The sequence below is a fragment of the Notolepis coatsorum genome (genome assembly GCF_963971535.1).
Source record: "Notolepis coatsorum genome assembly, chromosome: 4".
Lineage (NCBI taxonomy): Eukaryota > Metazoa > Chordata > Actinopteri > Aulopiformes > Paralepididae > Notolepis > Notolepis coatsorum.
In genome coordinates, this window is record NC_140168.1 from 81265007 (window position 1) to 81278306 (window position 13300).

The window sequence follows — 13300 nt, forward strand, 5'->3', positions numbered from 1 at the left end:
GGACGCTAGTAGAAAATGCTTTTTATTCATGAAAGTAGTTCTGTACGCCTTAAGCCTTCCTGACCACATTTAACAGCCTCTGTCGTCAAGGGACTAGATTTGTAGTTCAACACCGTAACTTTGGATAGCCTATTGTTTCCTCCATAACAATGGATATGGAAGGTACAGTAGTAGTTATTGTGTCAGGTGGTCGGGATCATAGGGGGATCATTTTACATTTAGTCATTTAGCTGAAACGCTTTTATCCAAAGCGACTTACAAGTTCTGTACAACAGGTTAGTAGGAAGGGTACGACTCTTACAGCTGAGTAACAATGTTCATCAAACAGTGCTGAAACGTGGGTGCTGCAGTGTTAAGTGCATAGTATGCTGCCTCCCAGCTGAAGACATATTAGTAGAGTAGGAAGAGTGCATGATGGAATAAGACAGTAAGAAGGTTCGTTAATTTTTTTTTTATTAATACATTTTTATTTCAGATATTGATTGAAGAAGTATGTTTTTAGTTGACGGCAAAACATTTATCTGATTTCGGCTGTCCCAACTGGTGGGAAGTTTGTTCCACCATTGTGGAGAGACAACCAAGAATAGGTGGCTTCTCTTTGATGACCCTCCTGGAGCTCGGATAGGAGTGGGTCTGAGGCGCCCAGAGGATGTAGAGTGTAGGGGTCTTGAGGGTGTGTAGTTAGAGACCATTGACCGGAGGTAGGCGGGATCCGTTCCCTTCGCAGCGCGATATGCCAGGTCGAGGACCTTGAAGCAGATTCGGGCAGGGATGGGGAGCCAGTGCAGGTCCCTAAGAAGCCGGGTGACATGGGCCGACTTCGGTAGGTTGGAGATGAGACTGGCAGCTGTGTTCTGAATGAGTTGAAGAGGCTTTCAGTTCAAATACTGGAAATGGATTTCTCCCCATGAAAAGGTTGTATTTTCCAGCCTAATAAACTGTTTCACTGGATTTCTGTTGCTGGGGAACAGTTTGGACCCAAGTGTATTTCCTGTCAGTGTTATTGCATCAGCACAACATTGCAAGAGGAAATAAACGTGGAACTTTTTATAATGTTGCTTTTTCACTTTGAAACCGTCTCATCAAGGCTTTCATGTTTAGAATGCGAAATCTTCTTCCATGTTGGTGGAGACGATGGTTGCTGTGATCAAAACAACCGTTGCAATGTATATATGGGAAATACATTATACATTTGTGTTATTACCGGATATTGTACAGGGTAATATCATGTTTTTCCAATATTTTACAGACGCTACCGCTGCACAGAAGTTAGGCATTTTCTTTCTAAAGTGGTTACCAGTGGTTACAGGCAGTCATGTTGGGGAAAAAAGACAACCTAGCACACATTCTGTGCAAGGCCTCTATTGACCAGTGTAGAAGATCCGATAGAGAGCCACTTGTCTTATCAGCTGGCAGTCATCTGGTTGGTGAGACAAGTGGCTCCTTAACACTTTGAGTGCCAGCCACGACAAATCTCGTTAGTTCATGCCATGCGTTGAAATCAGAAATCTTTATCGATTTCCATTCATTTTTCATCAATCTAGCCTCACGTTACCAGTGGGATCTATCTGAGCTCGAACAGGGAAAATACCGCCCCCTATCGTCTCTCCGGATGGTATTGCACCCATTGGATTGGACTGAATGAAATGGATGGGAAAAAATATTTGGAATGGCGATCAGGAATTGGAATAATCTTTTTAGAGAACATCTGATCTGAGGTAAGGAATCTATTTTACCAGTCTTGGGATAATCAGAGCTCTTTTCACCTATATCTCAGCGTGTCCCATATGTGTGTGTGTGGCTGTGAGTGTGTGTGTGCTGATCAGGAAATAAGATAATCGATTTTTCAGCCCGCTTCTCTAGCGTGCATAAGTACACGTATACTATCGATAATCTAGCGTTTATTTGAAAACTATTCATAAATAGGCCGAAAAATGACAACGTGTTTTGTGTATTCCAGTAAAGCGCGATTCCTGCAGAATCTCTTTTTTTTCTGGAAGTTTAAAAAAAAATAGCGTTTTTCAAAATGGTATAAAACGGAAATGTACCGATTTAAAAAAAAAATTCCGTTTCGACAATGTTGATTGCAAACAAGTCATTGATAAGCGACGGGCGTATTATACACATAACCATAATTTAAGATATAGTTTATGCGTTCGCAAATGTGATCGCCCTCCCATTGACTACAGCGCTGGCACTCAAGCGCTATTTCTGGCGCCCCCTGCTGGCACTCAAAGTGTTAATGCAGAGTAGGATTGGGTACCGAACCCAAACTACAGAGTACCGATTCACGGTAGATCAATCAATGCCACATTTCAGTACCTTGAAATAATCACAATTCCAATGACGCGCAATTGTCATTTCATAACAGACACAGACCAGCGTGGACCTTCAATGACGCGCAGTTGTCTTTTTTTTTTCTTCTTTTTTTATGACATCTACAGTAGCTATTCAGCCCAGACCTGTGACAACTCCTCTCGCCAACTCTGTGAGCAACAGGTCCGAATGCGTCTAACATGCTTTGCATCCTCGCCATTCCTGTATGCCCACGTTGCGGTAAAAACCTAAACTAACTAGCTGCTAACGTTAAGTAAGCTAAGCTTAGTGGAAACAGAGTTCCAATAGTGAGGAATGGGAGGGGCTGAGGCTGTCTCTCTTTCTCCCTCTCTCTCTCTCCCTCTCTCTCTCTCTCTCTCTCTCTCTCTCTCTATGTTCAATGATTTGAAGTAGCCAAACATTAAAAGCCTCGTAAATCTTTTAGAATTTTTTTTTAGAAATATTTATACTTGCTGTCACTCTTTGTATTTTATTTTTTTATTATTTTTTAAACAAACATATAAACAAACATGACAACACACGATAAGATATACAAGCATTAATTGTCAGGGCACATCCAATGAAATCACATTTTAGTTAGTTGTCTTATATATAAGATATACCCCTAATACCTGTTATCTAAAAAACCTACACACATATGCTCCAGCTCGAACCCCCCCCTCCCGGACCCACCTTGAGAAGTACCTCCACTATCCCTTGCACCTAACCAGACACTACCATTATAAGCTAGCTTTTATTCTCTCCACCACTTCTAACCACATTGACATTTTGGATTCATTGAGACCCAGAATTCTTGCTGTAGATATTTCATGGTAAATTACATCGAGATATGTAAGAAACCAAACTTTACGGCACATTTTTTCCGGTTGAAACCAGCGTGATGCGATCAGCTTTTTAGCTACTGTGATACCCGATAAAACCAATCTCTTTAGCTGTGGATTCACTGCAAACTCAAAAACATCATTCAATAGTAATACCGAGGGGTGTACAGGTATATTCCAGGATACGAGTTTTGATATTTGTTGGGTCACATCTTTCCAGAATGCCTTAACTGGTGAGCAGTCCCAATACATGTGCATAAATGTCCCTTCGTCCCCATTTGTACATTGGGAGCATTTGGAGTCTTGTTTAAGCCCCATTCGGCACAGTCTTATAGGAGTCAAGTATGTCCTGTGAATATAGTTAAGATTGATTTGTTGATGATCCGGGTTCCTTGATGTAAGTCGGACATTTGCCCAGGCTCCTTGCCAATCAAAGTCATTTTCCAGGTCTGGTATATCCCTCCTCCAGACAGAGTCTAGTTGGAGGGTTTCATACGAGGACGTTAGTAATTGATGATAAAATTCTGAAACAAAACCTCTCGATGTCTCTCTTTCGTAGAAGAATTTGTGGTATCTGTGGTGTTCAATTGGTCTGTCTAATGGAACACCGTGAGACTTCAAACATAGCTCTAACTGTTTGTAAAAAAGCCATGTGGACTTGGTGAGATTAAATTTTTTGCGTATTTCTTTATCACTACAAAAACCCTGTTTGTTAAAAACATACCCTAATGAGTGTATGCCTTGCTCTTCCCATATAGGGAATCTTATAGGTCGTTTTCCAATTAAGAGTGCATTGTTATTGAATAAGGGAGTATGATTGTGCCATTTTTGTGGGTTAGGATTTTTTTTTTGTGATTCCCGCCATATCCGGATCGCATGAGTAATTATGGGGCAGAATTTTCGTTCACAGTGCTTGATTGGTAGTTTAGTGTATGCTATGTCCTTCAGTCTATGTGGGGCTACTATGTTTTCTTCTAATTTTCTCCAGGATACTAATGCTTGGGGGTCAAACCATGTTGTCAATGGACTTAATGTGTACGCCTTAAAATATAGGAAAAAATCTGGAAATGCCATGCCACCATCTGCTTTATTTCTCTGTGCGGTGGATCTTTTTATACGTGGTGGTTTGTTATTCCAAATAAATTTGTATGTGGAGGAGTGTAATCTTTTCCAGTAGTGACTTGCTGTCACTCTATCGATATTATCAGCTTGCAAAATACTGTGATATATTTCTGTATGGTTTTTTTCTCCTCACCCTTATATTCCATGTGTTATTACTCATCCTTACCCTGCTTCAACTGTCCCATGGGATAAATAGCTGTTTTACATGGTATTGTAGCACAACAACAACAACAACGACAACAAACAAAAAGTATGAATTCTGAATAACCCCAAAGTTATACTTTTACCTAATACAAAACAGGCATTTCTGTTCCAACACCTTTTAAAAAAGATTCCCAATTTAGTCGTTATGCCAATTCCCTTCCTGGTCGTTGCACTGTCGGCCTGGGGAGGGCGTGGAACTACCACATGCCTCCTCCGATACATGTGGAGTCGCCAGGCGCTTCTATTCACCTGACTGCGAGGAGTTTCACTGGGGGAATGTAACTCATGCGGAGGTTCACGCTATTCCCCCCAGATCCCCTCCCTGCTGAACAGGCGCCCCGACCGACCAGTAGGAGTCGTAGTTTACAATAATCCGGACACATACCCCACCGGCTTCCCACCCGCTAACACTGCCAATTGTGTTACTAGGGACGACTGACCAAGCTGGATTCGATCCCAGAGTCTTTGCGGTGGTAGGCGAGTGCTTAGTCCACTGCGCTACCCAACCTTTTCATAAAGGACACAGTGCTGGGTATCATATCTGTCACCAGTAATACATCTCTGTGCTCTATACACTATGGCGCGACCCCGGTCAGTCGCCTTTGGTTTAGCTCCGCGACGATTGTGCACATGTTTAGCTATTATGTTTGTTTTTTCGACTTTTTTTATTAAATCATCACTGGCGGGTATGTCATACGACCGCCAGACACTTATGGACCTAAACTCCGGACTCAAATTGGAGTTGGGAGACACTTTATGCCCAGAAGGGCTAACAGAAATCAAGCGGGAGAACGGCAACAAAGGAAACGGCAGAAAGAAACATAGAGGTAGACGAGGCGGTATCAGACTTAGATTAAAAAGATCTGCTTACCGTCCAGCAATTCCATCCATCTTTCTGGCGAATGCACGTTCGTTGGAGGGAAGGATGGACGACTTGAGAGCGAGGGTCCGATTCCAACGGGAGATGAGAGACGTTAATATCATGTGTTTCACTGAGACATGGCTCAAGCCAGCAACGCCGGACAACAGCGTCTCTCCATCGGACAATTTCACCGTCCTGAGAGCAGATCGCACGGCAGCCTCTGGGAAGAGCGTCGGAGGTGGGGTCTGCATCCTCACGAACAATCTCTGGGTTAATCCCAAGGAAGTACATGTCCTCTCAAGTTCATGCTCCCCAGATATGGAACATCTCCAGATCCTGTGTCGCCCGTATCACCTACCCCGTGAGTTTACCGCGGTCATTTTATCCGTCGTGTATATTCATCCACAGGCAAATACCGGCAAAGCGCTGGGGGAATTACACGACCACATCAACAAACAGCAGATCAAGCACCCGGAAGCCGCGACGATAGTGACTGGTGATTTCAACCAGGCAAACCTGAAAAAAGTGATGCCGACTTTTTTTCAGCACATCGCCTGCTCCACAAGAGGGGGAAACACACTCGACCACTGCTACACCCCGTTCAGAGCTGCCTACAAGGCTGTGGCGGCTCCGCCACTGATGGGCTCTGTAAGCGCGAGCGATCACGACTCCATCTTTTTAATCCCAGCATACAAACAGCGATCACGCGAAGCCGTCGTGTCACGTGAGACAAAAAAGTGGGCTGACGAATCAGAGGCCGAGCTCCGTGACGCGTTCAAGGATACAGACTGGGACATGTTTGAAGGAAGCGCCAGTGACGTCAGCGAGTATGCTGATACCGTTGTAAGCTACATAACAACAGTGGCAGACGGCATTGTCCCCACAAAGACGGCGCGGGTTTTCCCAAACCAGAAACCTTGGGTGGACAGCACTATAAGAACAGCCCTAAACTCACGCACCACGGCTTATAACCTGGGCAGAGAGTCAGGAAATATGGAAGAATACAAGGCTTCAGTCTACACTCTGCGCAAGGCTGTTAAACTTGCTAAGAGGACATATGCTGAGAAACTGGAGACACAAATGGCACAAAACGACACAAGAGGCTTGTGGAGGGGACTGAAGACAATAACTGACTACAAAGTCAGCGCCCCCGCAATGGGGAGCGACGACGCCTCTCTAGCGGACAAACTCAACTCCTTCTACGCTCGGTTCGGTGTAGACAGTGTCGCCACTAGCCCTCTGGCTAGTGACGTCACTGGCGCACCGGCTGTTGTGGAGGGGGGGGGGCAACCGCGGGGGGGCGGGGGCGCTCTCTCGTTGTCGGAACACAGTGTGAGAAGAGCATTTATGCAGGTGAACACCAGGAAGGCTGCAGGCCCAGATGGTATAACAGGACGCATACTTAAGTCCTGTGCAAACCAGCTTGCCCCGGTGTTCACCGCCATATTTAATCAATCCCTGGCGGAGTCAGTAGTCCCTGCCTGCTTCAAGATGTCTACCATCATCCCTGTACAGAAGAAACCCTCCCCAACATGTCCAAATGATTACAGACCGGTGGCACTCACCTCTGTGGTCATGAAATGTTTCGAGAGGCTGGTCAAGGACCACATTTGTGCCTCTCTCCCCAGTGATATGGACCCTATGCAATTTGCATACAGGACAAACAGGTCCACTGATGACGCGGTCTCCCAGGTACTGCACAGCACTCTCTCCCACCTTGACCGTCAGAAGGGGGGCTATGTGAGACTGTTGTTCATTGACTACAGCTCAGCGTTCAACACCATAGTCCCCACCAGACTGGTGGACAAGCTGATCGAGCTAGGCCTGAGCTCCGCCCTGAGCGCCTGGGTACTGGACTTTCTGAGTGAAAGACCCCAGGCGGTCAGGGTGGGGGGTCAGACCTCCAACACCATCACCCTGAGCATCGGGTCCCCCCAGGGCTGTGTTCTAAGCCCCCTGCTGTACTCACTCTACACACACGACTGTGTGGCCAAGTTCAGCTCCAACTCCATTGTGAAGTTCGCCGACGACACGGTGGTGGTGGGGCTGATCTCGGACAACGACGAGAAGGCCTACCGGGAGGAGGTTGAGGTACTGGAACGTTGGTGCCAGGACAACAGCCTGCTCCTGAACATTGGTAAAACCAAGGAGCTGATCGTGGATTATAGGAGAGGACAGCGGGAGACACACACACCACTGAGGATTAACGGGGCTACCGTGGACAGGGTGAGCAGCTTCAAGTACCTGGGGGTCCACATCTCAGAGGACCTGACATGGTCAACACACATAGGCACAGTAGTAAAGAAAGCGAAGCAGCGCCTCTACCACCTGAGACAGTTAAGGAAGTTCAGAGTATCGGGGAAGATACTTCAGTCCTTCTACTCAGGAGCTGTAGAGAGCATCTTGACCGGAAACATCACTGCCTGGTATGGGAACAGCACGGCACAGGACAAGAAGGCCCTACAGAGTGTGGTGCGCTCAGCCGAGCGTACCACGGGTATTGCGCTACCTCCCCTGCAGGCTCTATACAACAAGAGGTGCAAATCCAGAGCCTGCAGGATAATGAAAGACCCCCACCACCCCAATAACAGCCTGTTCCAGCTGCTGAGGTCAGGCAGACGCCTGCGAATTCTAGAGACTAAGACGGAGAGGCTTAGGCTAAGCTTCTTCCCCCAGGCCATCAGAGCCTTGAACAATGAACATCGAGAGACACAGAAACTGAACTATCCACACACAAGTACATACACGACACGCACGCTGAGCACGCTCACACACTAGCAGCCACTTTAACACTCATGCCGCACACACGCACACTTATGGCCAGAGGAAAGGCCACTTAAAATAGTATAACATCAGGAACAGTGTATTGCACTACTAAAGCTAACTAGCATGTCCTATATGCTCTGTAAATACTAATGTACAGATACCGAGATGGCACACCATGTACCTGTTTATTGCACTGTTTTATTGGATTCTATTAATATGTTGTACCACTGTATTTTATTGGATTCTATTATATGTTGTACCACTGTATTGCACATCGTCGCGGGCAAGACCAGCCGCATTTCATTGTATACCTGTATGCCGTGACAATTAAAACTCTTGAATCTTGAATCTTGAATCTTGAATCTGAGGGCAGAATGATAGACGGAGTCCAGAGGAGTTGAAGCCGCTAGGGATGGGTACCGAACTTGGTACTTTTAAGGGTACCGACCGAATCACGTCGGTAGGACCGATTCACGTTAGATCAATGGGTGCCACATTTAGATACCAAAGACGGTTAGAAAATTATCCGAATTCCAATGACGCAATTTTCATTTAATTACAGACAGACCAGCACGGACCTTCAATGGGGGAGGGGCGGGGCTGAGCCTCTCTCCCTCTCTACGTTTAATGATTTAATGTTACACTATAAAAACTGGATAGTTGATGATAATAAACTTAATTTTAATTAGCTGAAATATTCTAAAATCTGGAAAGACCAGATGAGGTCAGAGGAGTTTGATAGTATTTACTGAGGGTGGCCAGATAATATTGATATTTAAACTTACAAAATATGAATACATAATAAATGTATATATGATCATGCAACATTAAAGACAAATTGTTGTAGGAACGGTTTGGGAGAGGGAGGTAGGGAGTGGTTTTAGTTTGTGTGGTGTGATTTGAAATTGAGAAGTTTAGACTTTAGCTCAGTTTTACAACAGAAATAAATGTTTTGTTCTAATGAAAATACCACCATTTAGCATGCCTATAAATCACATGAATCTATAGTGTCTACAACCTGAATATAGTCCTTTTCACAGAATGTTCAGGATGACCATTCATCCTCCATGTTGGAAGAGACTGTGGTTGCTATGTGCAACAGTTGCTATGTGGCGATACATGAGAAATATCAAATATATCATCAGAAATGTAATAATTTGGTGTCGTGTTACTGGATCAGGTAAACAAACCACAGTGGAACAGTAATATAATGCTTTTCCAAATGCATTACCTACTCTACCACCGCACAGACATTCTCTTTCTAAATTGGTTACCAATGGTTACAGGCAACCGTGTTGAAATAGAGACAAGTACACAAACATTCCGTGCAAAGCCTCTAATAGACTTGAAACACAGCCCAATGTACGTCAGAGCCTCAATATCTCAAATTGCCTAATAGAAACGTGACTTACGTGCCAAATGCCTCATTGCAGCATCTTTGTCTACGTGCTGGTCTGGTTCTGCTGGCTGCCGTCTCGCTCTGCCCTAAGATGGCTGGCGTTGGTCTGGAATGCCGCCGTGTGTTAGCAAGAGAACAGGAAAATGAGATTCTGTAAAAACCCTGCAGTGGAACTAGTTGGCTGACCCGTGTGTGTCTGTGTGGTATTTGTTGGCTAATCTCCAAACAGCCAGGGTCTGCCCACTGTCAAACATGGCTATGGTAGAATCAAGCTGTGTGTGTGTGTGTGTGTGCGTGTATCTGCGTGTGTGTGCCTGCATGCATGAGGTGTGTGTCTGTGTGTGTGTATGTGAACACCTGTTTGCTTGAAGTCCTGCCAGTTTGTGCAGACTTTATCAATCAAGCTGTGTCTGTCTGCCAAAATGTGTGCGAGTGCTTTTTTGTGTACCTCATGTGTTGTCGGTTTCCGGTTTGTTATTAATACACTAGTTTGTGTGTGTCTATAACTGTGTGTGTTTCTGTGACTGTGTGTGTGTGTGTCTCTGTAACTGTGTGTATGTGACTGTGTGTGTTGTATATGTGTCTCTCTGACTGTGTGTGTGTGTGTGTGTGTGTGTGTGTGTGTGTGTGTGTGTGTGTGTGTGTGTGTGTGTCTCTGCGACTGTAGGTTTGTGTGTGTCTCTCTGCAACTGTGTGTGTGACTGTGTGTGTGTGTCTCTGCCTCTGCGACTGTATGTGTGTCTCTGCGAGTGTGTGTGTGTGTGTGTGTGTGTCTGCGACTGTGTGTGTGTCTCCGTGACTGCCTCCCAGCTGAAAACAGCATATTGTGCTTTAACTTTCTCAGCCAAAGTCTTTCTGAGGTTTGAAGACGAGGCACTTTTACCCTGCTGGCCCTTCAACGAGCAACATGAACATTTGCACTGCGTAACCGTCCGGCCGTGGGGTGCCATGCACGGAATGTGCGCAGACAACTTGGCTGGAAATATGGCCAGACTCTTTGTCCAAAAAAGAAAATAAAAGAGGCTAGACTAGCCTTGCACAAGCTAAACAGTGGATCTGTACATGCAAGCTGTAGCATGACGGGCTCTTCACAGATAATAATAAACTTTATTTGTATAATACCTTTCATACAAGAATTGCAGCGCTTCACAAGTGCTTCACCAAAGATGGGCATAAAATGAGCACAAAATTGGAAGATCAAGAGCAATGCATGAAGTGCAGACATAAAATAAGCATAAAATTACCATAAAATTGACGGCAGCAAAATAGACAAAGTCAAGATAAGGCATAGAATCACATTGTTTTTTTTTTATATTAGGATCTAACATCAGATGAAACCACTGTGGCACTGGAACGCTTTGCACTGTGGAATAATTATCCCCTCCCATTCTTATTATTCCCCCCCCACACCTCTCCAATCTGTCTACCTTCTCCCATTTATCCACCCTTTGTCTCTCTGTGTTAACCACGTCTACATTTGTCTGAGTACATCTTTGATCCCGGTAAATTCCCTGACAGCACCATGATGTTTCTCCAAAAAAGGCCAAAAAATGTGTTCTTAAGCCTGTGCCAAAGCCTCCTTTGAGACTCCACATGTGCCGAGTGACTTCCCGGAAGGGTGCAGGTCCCCTCGTCATCTTCAACTGGATAATGGACAGAGTTTTGATTTTTTTTTATATATAATCAGAGATAATCAAGGCGGCTACTGGCCCATACATAAGAGTAAGATTCGGGAGAGACACGATAGATTTTTCCAAGACAATGATCCTAAACACACTGCTGCAAGGGCATGCATTGAGGCATAAGGGGATACATTGGGTCAAAAACACCTGCCGAATCTCCAGATCTGAACCCTATTGAGATAGTCTGGCACATGATGAAAGACTACACCCGCAGAGAAGCCAAACCGCAGCCCATATTGTTTTTCTGGTTCAATTAACTGACGGCAGAAAAATGCAACAATCTTATAGGTGGTTTAGCAACGGTTGTGCGGTTAGTTGTAGAGAACAATGGAGGTCACAGGAGGTCACAAACTTTTAGCCTGAAAGCAGTTTGTGCTATTATGACTTTTAATAAAATCATGGAAACATAATTGTTTGCCCCTGTACTTTTCTTCAGCAGCAGACTATTCTGAGCAAACGAAATTCGTTAGATTGGACATTTTAATAATTCTATCAAACAACATATCTATCAGAAATGATGACAAAGTGTGCTGGTGTGTAGACTAGGCTACTTGCGAAGCATTAGTGAACGGATAGTGGATATTGTAAGATTCTGATCAAACTGGCCAGTATCACGTCTTTGTCTGTTTGGCCCCTGCATCCAATTCCTCTGCGTTGTGTACTTTTAATGGTCCTGACGTCTCCGATACTGGTAGATAAGATCCTTATCTCCCCCGTTAGTGCAATCCATAAACCATAATACTTCCCCACCTCCGTAAGAATTCGACACTTCGACAACGTGAAATACCTTACAAGGAAAAGCGTGGTTTTATTTCTCTAAACAGAAACCTCAGCTCAGATGTTAACAGATTGTATTGTCCCTGAAGAGTATATTTCTAATGAGCTTTCGGTGTGTTCATATTATCGTCCTTTTGCTGTTCAGTCCAATAGTGTTCAGGCCTGTTCGTTAGCCTAAGACCATCCTCGTGGTAGCCGAAGCTACTGGTGATGTGCCATTCTCCCCCCCCCCCCCCCCTCTCTCTCAAAGAGAGGAGAGAGTCTCTTCTGGTTTCTTCCCTCTTAGTCTCAGTCAGATTTTAGTCTGGCTTCCACCCGGAAACACCGTTCGACTCATAGATGTTCGTCGTCGCAACGACGGCCCCGCCTTCTGGTTGTCATGCGACGTGTTGTCATGACAACTGCATAACCTTTAACACTAATAAACTTTCATTCACTGTGAACCGCTCTCCCTCTCTGGGAGACACTCCGTCTTATCTCAGATGTTCTTCCAAGGAATGCATAACAAAACCCTCACTGACGCGGCCTGTGCCTGTGAAACCACTGGTTCCACCACCGTCAATATCACCGTCTCCTGCTTCCATGCACATTTCGATCTACCATTTTAGCTGTCATCTCTCCCCAATCTATACATCACATACATTGAAAAACCACCATTTTCTCTCAATATGACTAACTGGCTAACATGTCAATTAAATTGCAAATGTATCATGAGCATAGGAAAAATACCTTCCATTAGTGACCTTCTCACGGGCACACGTGGGGAGAAATGACAAATCGGTAAATGACAAAGACAAAAACAATACAATATCCTTTTCTCCTGTTCTATTTTCAACTTCAGAACCAAATAAAAACTACAAAAAAGTTGGATATTAAATACATACATGGATGATTCACAGATAAAAAAAAAGTTTAATCATGGATTTAAAATGTCTAACACATACCAAGCTCTTGATTCTTAATTTAACCCTTGATAAACACAGCTCTGCCTGTGATTTATAAAAGAGCAGCAGAGTAGGCTGGCGCGGTGAATCGCTGCTCCTTTATAATCACAGGTAGAGCTATATATATGGTATGGTAGAGAGGTATGTACTGTACTGTATGTATGATGTACAGATACATTATACCAACAATATTGTATAAATTATAAGATTACACAACATTTCACCTCACTACTTGTTTATTCACCTCCCCTCAGCTGTGAATGTATGTGTCTTTGTGACTGTGTGTGTGTTGTATATATGTCTGTGTGTCTATAACTGTGTATGTGTCTCTGTGACTGTGTGTGTGTTGTATATATGTCTGTGTGTCTATAACTGTGTATGTGTCT